Here is an 8813-nt window from a genome sequence, read left to right on the forward strand (position 1 = left end):
TAAATTATATATATATATATATATATATATATATATATATATATATATATATATATATATATATATATATATATATATATATATATATATATATGGCTACTTCAAGGGGCACTAAACCGAAAAAACATGATTTTTTTTTAAATCTCAATAATTCCTATCGTTTAACATTAAAAAATAGTATGGAAAATCTATTTAAGCGCCTATAATAGCTTGCAGAGGTGTTTAAAGAGAAAGAATTGCAAACCTTTAAAAAGTGGGCGTGACGCTTTCGAATGTATGTACCTTGGTAATAAAGATTGTATTTGTTTATTCTTTAATTGTTGGTTTGTCATTGTCATTTTTTTTTTCTTAGTAGAACCACTAATCGACCCAAGTCCATCATACAATAGCCAATTGCAGCCCGGAAATTAGTAGCATCTCCATTCCCGTGAAGAACGGTTGTTGTAGTTTCGCTCTTGAAGTGATCTGTTATTTATTGTTATTTACGCTTTCATGGCCATTTTTTTTTTCTCTGCGTGTTTCTTTTTGGCATATAATGTGCAGTGGTAAAATTTTTCCATGGAACCCGGCAAGTTCAGACATTCACAGGAAGGTTTTGCAAGGAAGCAAATAAGTTACGGAAAACATGGTAAAGAAGAATTTGGTATAAGAAACGAAAGCAATAAAGGAAAAGCAGAAACAGAAAAATAAGGAAATTTCAGGAAGAAAAACCTACCATTGCTGAAGAGGGAGAGACTTACGATCCCGGAATGGCACCACTTCCATAGTGCCATTTGTTTTTTGGTGAGGAGTGCCATTGAGGAAAGGGAAGGCACCCACTACTGAATAAAAAGCTTCGCCAATGATTTGATGCTTTGAGGACACCTCAGCAATGAAGCAATTTGCCGGCAAAGGTATAAAAAGGAAATCAAGACGAAAATTACCGTGGTGCCAAGAAGTAACCTCCTGTTTAGTTGGAGCCAATAATTAGTTCTTATTTTATCAGAATGATTGATTACAGTAGCTGCCCGCAATATCATTAAATATTGCAGAATTTTATGCCTGGAAATTATAAGTTTCAAGAAAGAAATAAGTGTGACAAGTATTTCCGAACTTTGAACGTCTGTAGCCAAAGAATGGTTTTTCGTACTTAAATTATTCATAAAAAAAACCAAGCTTTTCAACTATTTACTTTAAACTTCTCATGGGTGTTGATATTAGTCGTAGATATATACAGAATTCTTTTTAATTTTTATTAAAGGGGGGAAGGGGGGCAACTGAAAATTGACTGTGTACCCTTGGAATCAAATAAAAAATCAAAGATATCCGTGATATCATTCGGAGTAGCCATCTTGTGAGCATAATATTTCATTATATTTTTGGAAATGTTAAACAAATGTACTGATATTTTTATTATGTTTAAGTACACCTAGCAACAAAACCGGTCTCGCCTTGGACACTTCTTGCCCTTTTTGCCTTGAAAGGTGACCTGACGTTTAAACAACCAAGATATCGTTAGGATGGTTCGAATGTGAGGAGGAGGGAAATTACATATATCACTCAAAGTACGAGGATTAATGATATATATATATATATATATATATATATATATATATATATATATATATATATATATATGTATGTATATATGTATATATATGTATATATGTATATATGTATATATATGTATATATGTATATATATATATATATATATATATATATATATATATATATATATATATATATATATATATATATATATGAAACAGATAGAGAGATCTTGTCTCTTATTCTTTTGAGAAATGCAATCCTTTTCGAGAATAATTATCGAAAAATATAATCACACCGATATATTTAAATTCCTTATTACATTTTCATATGGAACATCCTTAGAAATTGTGGGAACTGACTTCCAATTGATATACCTCAGAATGATATATCCTTTGTTTGTGTTATCCTTGCAGCTGCTATACCTCTCTCTCTTTCTCTCTTGATCGATCGATAGATCTATCGATCGAGTTCAATAATAAGTTAGATAAGATTATAAGGACTCTCTAAATGCTTAAACTAACTTGCTCTACCAAAGAGCAAATGGAGTCTCTGTGGATGGACTTAAAGTCTTTGAGACATCCAAAGTCCGTGTAACACACACTCTCTCTCTCTCTCTCTCTCTCTCTCTCTCTCTCTCTCTCTCCTCTCTCTCTCTCTCTCTCTCTCTCTCTGTATATATATATATATATATATATATATATATATATATATATATATATATATATATATATATATATATATATATATATTAGAAAGTCTAGATCAGCCTTGTTTTTCTAGGTTTAATCACTAGTTTTTAAGAATCATTTTGTGGCAGAATAGTCTTTGTTTTGTATGAGAATTTGTTTATGTTATCTTTGAAATATAAGTGTTTAAGTGTAAAGTGCTTAATTTAACAATTCTCAGTGTGGTTAGGCGCCTCCTCCCCGGTTGTTTATATTATCGAACTATCGTTTTAACGATTGTCTTTTTTTCTACATACGAGTGTTTATGAACGCGACTTGATGTCTGGACGTTGGTGCTCGGACAGAATTCAGTTCGGGCTTGAGCACTCCCCTGATAACATACCTTGAGCAGCATAGTGATTTGGACTCTGGATGACGATTGTTTGGCAACTTATTTGGACGATTCTTTGGATTACGCTTTTGATCCTTGCATTGATATGTTGTCTGCAGGTGCTCTTGTCACCTTCGATTCGAGCCAGTTCTGCCTTTCCCTGACGAGGACTTCCCAGGGAATTGGTGCACTTACGTCTCCAATCAGCTGCTGTGGTTTTGGGAGCTTGCAAGCTCGTGAGGTGGCCTGTAGGGAGGCTGACGCCAGGTAAGACAGAGTGTCTGATTTTCGTTTGGGATTGCTTGCCCTTTATGGCTATGCTCTGGCGTTCAGGACCTGCCCTGGTAGCTGTTATGACAAGTGAATGACAACCCTAGTTTTGTCTCTCCTCTGATTCATCCACTGAAGTGAGGAGAACTATACATCCTGTGTATCATTTAATCTTTTATATATTGTCATATTTTAGACGTGAATACATATTGTCTTCCAGTATGTCTATTATAGACAAGGTTGTGTGTACTTAGCTTTGTGTTGATAGGTAGGATTTATGATGGTTTTCTTGTTTTATTTACTCCGTCTTCTTTCTGTCTTGGGATTAGTATTAGGGTAATTTTTTTGTTCTGGCCAGCAAAATTGTTGGATCCAAATAAGTTTGTAACCAATATTCCTCCTGTCTTTGTTAGGACTTAGTTTTTTTAGCTTTAGGGAATCCCGTGTGATTCAAAAGGACTGGTATTTGTCCTTCCTTGTAATTAAATTATGTTATTTGTCATTTCAACAAGGTTGATCTAAATTTTGTAATTGTTAAGTATTAAATATTGTTAAGTTTTCTTGAGGGTTTGTTTCCGCTGACCTTTAGCACTGAGTTACATTTATTACTGACAACAATTATAATAACAACTCTTATAACAACCCTAAGGGTTATAACAATTGGCGACCGTGACAGGTTTGTTCTCAGGTGTATTCAGTGTTTTGGTCTGTGGAACAGCACTTTGTTAATTTGACAATATTTTCTTTAGTTGTAAAATATTACCTTTCTCCCCTGCTAATTTTGGTGCAATGGAGGGTTTTGTGTTTGACCCCGCAGAGTTTTTAGGGTCCGGTGATTGTATAAAGCATCTGCCAGTACTAAATAAGACTTTTTTAGTAAGTTGTGCCCGGTGGTTGGGTATTCAGTTGAGGGCAGCGGATACGAAAAATCAATTGTTGGTAGCTGTTAAAAGTAAAGTTGTTCAAGGTCTGGCTGAGGCTGAACATTTGGTTAGGGAGTATGAAATTTCAGGTAGTAGTGACTCTGAGCGTGAGGGTAGTATGATTAATGATGATGACAGAATAAGTGTTAATGGAGGTCTAACTTTGTTTGAGGATCCTCCCCGGACAGGAACTATTTATGAAGGTCAGGCTAACTTGTCTCTGAAACTAAATGTTTCCACTAATCCATTCAATTCTGTAGTAAACCCTGCGCCAAAAGATCCTCAGGTTCCTGTTTGTCCTTTGGTGGAGTCCAAGGAGGACGGTGAATTTGATTTAATATGTAAACGGATAGAATTGATGAAACTGGAATTTGAAGAGAATGAGAGGGCGAGGTGGCATGAATTGGAGATGGGCAATATCAATTTAGAAATTGCTAGGCTGCAGGGCACCTCTAATCATTTTAGTACACATCGGGGCAACTCGCAGGATAAATTTAATGTAGGTGCGGCCTTGAAATTGGTGCCAGTATTTGAAGAGTTGAATGTTCCCGAATTTTTCAAGGCTTTTGAACGTGTTGCCACTCGATTGTCTTGGCCCCCAGAAATGTGGACTGTACTAATTCAGTGTAGGTTAGTGGGCAAGGCAATTAGAGTGTATAATGCCTTGGAAGAAGGTATTGCCTGTAATTATCATAAGGTTAAGGCTCTAGTCCTCAAGGCTTATGATTTGGTTCCTGAGGCCTACCGCCTTAAGTTCAGAAATTTTACGAAGCAGGCCTCCCTTACTTATGTGGAATTTGCTAGGCTTAAGGAGGAACAATTTGATCATTGGTTAAAAAGCCGCCAGGTGGTCTCTTTCTCCTCTTTGAGAGAACTCATGCTTCTAGAAGAATTCAAGAAGTCATGCAGTAAGGAATTGAAAATTCATCTAGAAGAGGTAAAAGCTGTTAATTTAAGTTATGCCGCCCAAATTGCTGACGAGTTTGTATTGACCCATCGAACTGGGTCTGGTAGTTTCGGGAATAAAGATGTGAATTTCCAATCTGCTAGGCCAGTTAATTTTCAGAGGTCAGGCTCTTTTGTGAATACTCGTGGGCAGGGTAACCCCCCAGATAAAAATCATAAGCCCGATAGTATCCAGGGAAAAGACTTGAGTGGACAGGACACTCGGGTCTTTTCTGAAGATAATAGGTTTGGTTCTGGCCCAGGTAATATGAATAATAGAGGTAGGGAGACTTGTTTTTGGTGTAATAAGCAGGGACATTATCAGACACAGTGTTATGCCAGAAGAAGGTACCTCCAAAGGAATAATAATAATCCTGTATCACTAATATCTACTAGTAAACCTGTTATCAGTGATCCCGTAGTTGAAAACCGTCCAGTAGCTAGCACTAGTAATGGTAGTAGTAGCAGTAGTCAGTCTTCTAGCAGAAAGGAGTCATGACTACTTTATGATAAATATATTTGGCCTGGTAAATTAATATCTACTTCTAAAACTGTTGGTGTGAAATTTTTGAGGGACACAGGGTCAGCTCGGTCTCTGGTTTTGAAAGAATCTTTGAAAAATTTAGTTGATTATACAGGAAATTTTGTTGTTCTGGGAGGGTTCCCGAACACCGTTGTTTCAGGTCCGTTAGTGGAGGTCAGATTGTCTTTCCCTGGTTATGATAAAGTGACAGAATTAGCAGTTGTTGAGTGACTCCCTATTCCTGGAATTGACGGCATTTTGGGTAACGATATGTTAAATACAAAAGGACAGGAGCTGTTCCCCATTTTGTCTGTGCATGCCTGTCCTTTTGCAGTAACAACCCGTGCAGCAGTAAAAGCTGCAAATTTAATTGATAATGACGATGATTTAATCTTAAGTAGTTTAGAAGTAGACGTAGAGAGGCCCGGGTCTGTAGATAGTAGTGGTAATAGTGTGTTTAGCAATGTTTTGAGACCTGATTGGGACAGGTCTTCATTTATTGAAGCTCAGAAAAAGGAATTTAATTTTGATTTGGGTGACACTGCAGATTTGACTAAACCCAGGTTTTGTGTGATTAATGGGTTACTATACCGGATCAGTCGTCCTTTAACTGATAATCTGAGCAAGACGTCTCGTATTGAACAAATTGTTGTCCCATCTCAATTCCGTAGGTCTGTCTTGAGTCTTGCACATGATGATTCTTTTTCTGGCCACTTCGGTGTATGTAAAACTTTTCGAAAGTTGGCAGAATGTTTTTGGTGGCCAGGATTAAAATCATCTGTGAAACAATTTATTAATGAATGTGAGGTTTGTCAAGTGATGGGGAAACCCAACCAAATTATTCCTAAAGCTCCCTTAAATCCAATTCCTGCGATAGGTGAGCCTTTTGTAGAATTAGTTATTGATGTGGTTGGGCCTTTGCCTAAAACTAAGTCTGGGTTTACCCATCTCTTGACAATTATGGATAGAGCATCTCAATTCCCTGAGGCCTTCCCAATGAGAAGGATAACCTCTAAGGTTGTATTTGACAAACTAATTGAATTCTTTTCCAGGTATGGTCTCCCTCGTACTATTCAAACTGACTGCGGTACAAATTTTACTAGCAAGGTATTTAAAGGTAAATGTGCAGAACTGGCCATTCGGCACAAGACCAGTGTACCATATCATCCGGAGAGTCAGGGCCTGGTGGAAAGGTTCCATCAGACCCTTGAATCTATTTTGAAAAAGTATTGTTATGAACAAGGGGAGGAATGGGATAAAGGGCTTCCCTTTGCTCTCTTTGCTCTAAGAAATCACCCAAATTCTTCAACTGGTGTAGCTCCTTTCGAACTGGTATTTGGACACAAAGTACGTGGGCCTTTGGAGATTTTTCATGAGATGCTTGAGACTGATCGAGGTGGGAATGCAAACGTAGGAGACTTTGTGGAGGACTTGAGGAAAAAATTATCTAGAGCCTGGAAATTGGCCAGAGAAAATTTGGCTAGTTCTCAGGCTGCTATGAAATTAAATTTTGATAGGAAATCTAAAGCACGGTCGTTTGAGGCCGGAGAATTAGTTTTAGTTTTAAGTACCGACTCTGACAATTTCCTTGAACCAAGATATAAGGGACCCTGGAAGGTGTTGAGGAAGTTGTCGGAGGTGAATTATGAAATAGAGGCTCCTGGGACCAAACGGAAGTGCAGAATATTCCATATAAATAGGTTAAAACTCTATACTTCTAATAGACATGGTCCTCTCGCTTTTGCAGACATGGTCCTCTCGCTTTTGCAGACATGGTCCTCTCGCTTTTGTTTATGAGCCTGTGGTTGAAATTATGGATTTACCTTCAGAGGATTTGGAGGATTTGATTTGTCAGGTGTCTTCTGATGCTCTTTTTGATAATATTCAAAATTTAGAAGTTTTGAAGGAAGGGCTGGGGCATCTGGAGATTGCTCAAAGGAGGGATGTAATTAATTTAATTTCTTCTTTTCCAGATTTATTTCGGAATTCTCCAGGTCGAACTAATTTTCTTGAGCATGATGTAGACGTAGGTAATGCTTCTCCTGTAAAACAGAGTCCTTATTGGCTGAATCCCATTAAGAGGGATATAGTTGATAAGGAGATTAAATATATGCTGGAACACGATCTCATCCAACCTTCCGTTAGTCCATGGAGCTCCCCGATAGTCCTGGTTAAGAAGTCCGACGGAAAGTTCCGTATGTGTGTGGACTACCATAAGGTTAACACACACACTAAGAATGACTCTTTTCCTTTGCCTCGGATAGATGACTGTCTCGATCACATAGGGGCTGCTAAGTTCATTACGAAATTTGATTTATTGAAAGGGTATTGGCAGGTTCCCCTGTCTGATCGAGCAAGAGAGATCTCTGCATTTGTAACTCCCTTTGGGCTTTACGAGTGTAAAGTAATGCCCTTTGGGATGAAAAATGCTGCGTGTACTTTCCAGAGGCTTATGAATAGGGTCATTTGTGGTTTAAAGGGAACTGAAATTTATATCGATGACTTGGTTGTATATGGTGATGATTGGAGTACGCACATGGCAAGATTGCGTAAGGTATTTGAGGTCCTTAAATTTACAGGTTTGGTTATTAATTTAGCAAAATGTGAATTTGGTAAGGCAAAAGTTTGTTATTTGGGTCACGAGGTTGGTTTGGGTCAGGTGGCACCTAAACAAACCAACCTTGAGGCTATCGTGCATTTAAAGAGGCCGTGCAATGTCGGAGAAGTTCGGCGAGTGCTGGGCATGACTGGTTATTATCGCAGATTCGTGCGAAATTTCTCTGACATTGCTCAGCCACTTACCAAGTTGTTGGAGAAAGGGCAGAAGTTTATGTGGTCTCCTCAGTGTGAGGAAGCACTCATTAAACTTAAGATGGTATTAGTATCTAATCCAATATTGACTTCTCCTAATTTCCAGAGACCTTTTATTATTGCAGTGGATGCCAGTGACATAGGTATTGGGGTGTCCTTTTTCAAAGGAACGATATAGGAGAGGTTCATCCTGTATCATATTATAGCCGAAAGCTACTGGCTGCCGAGAGAAAATATTCCACCATTGAAAAGGAGGCCCTCGCCTTGGTGCGTACTCTTGTGCATTTTAAGCCTTATGTAACAAATTTTTCTTATCCCATAGAAGTATGGACAGATCACAATCCACTGGTTTTCATCGAGCGCATGAAAGGCGCCAACCAGAGAATTTTACGTTGGGCTCTGCAATTGCAAGAATTCTCGCTTATGATTAAACACGTTAAGGGATCGGAGAATCGAATTTCGATGCCTTTTCAAGAATATAGATTTGATCACGACTTGAACCCCCTCCCCTCGCCCTTCTCGTCTCTGCAATTGGTTTGCGTTATTCTTAGAGATGTAAGGATGAGTATGAGTGTGTTTTTCGCTGGGAGTTTGGTTTGTTAGTCATTAGGTTTTCTTAGTGAGGTATTTTATAATTTGTCTGTTTTCTTTTGAACCAAAGTAAAGCCTGTAGTGACCAAAGTGTGGGCGGTCATACTGTGGTAGTATCTGTTATGTGTAAACTCAATGTTATTGGCTGAATTTGAGACAGTC

Source organism: Palaemon carinicauda, chromosome 9, assembly GCF_036898095.1.
Source record: "Palaemon carinicauda isolate YSFRI2023 chromosome 9, ASM3689809v2, whole genome shotgun sequence".
Classification (NCBI taxonomy): Eukaryota; Metazoa; Arthropoda; class Malacostraca; order Decapoda; family Palaemonidae; genus Palaemon; species Palaemon carinicauda.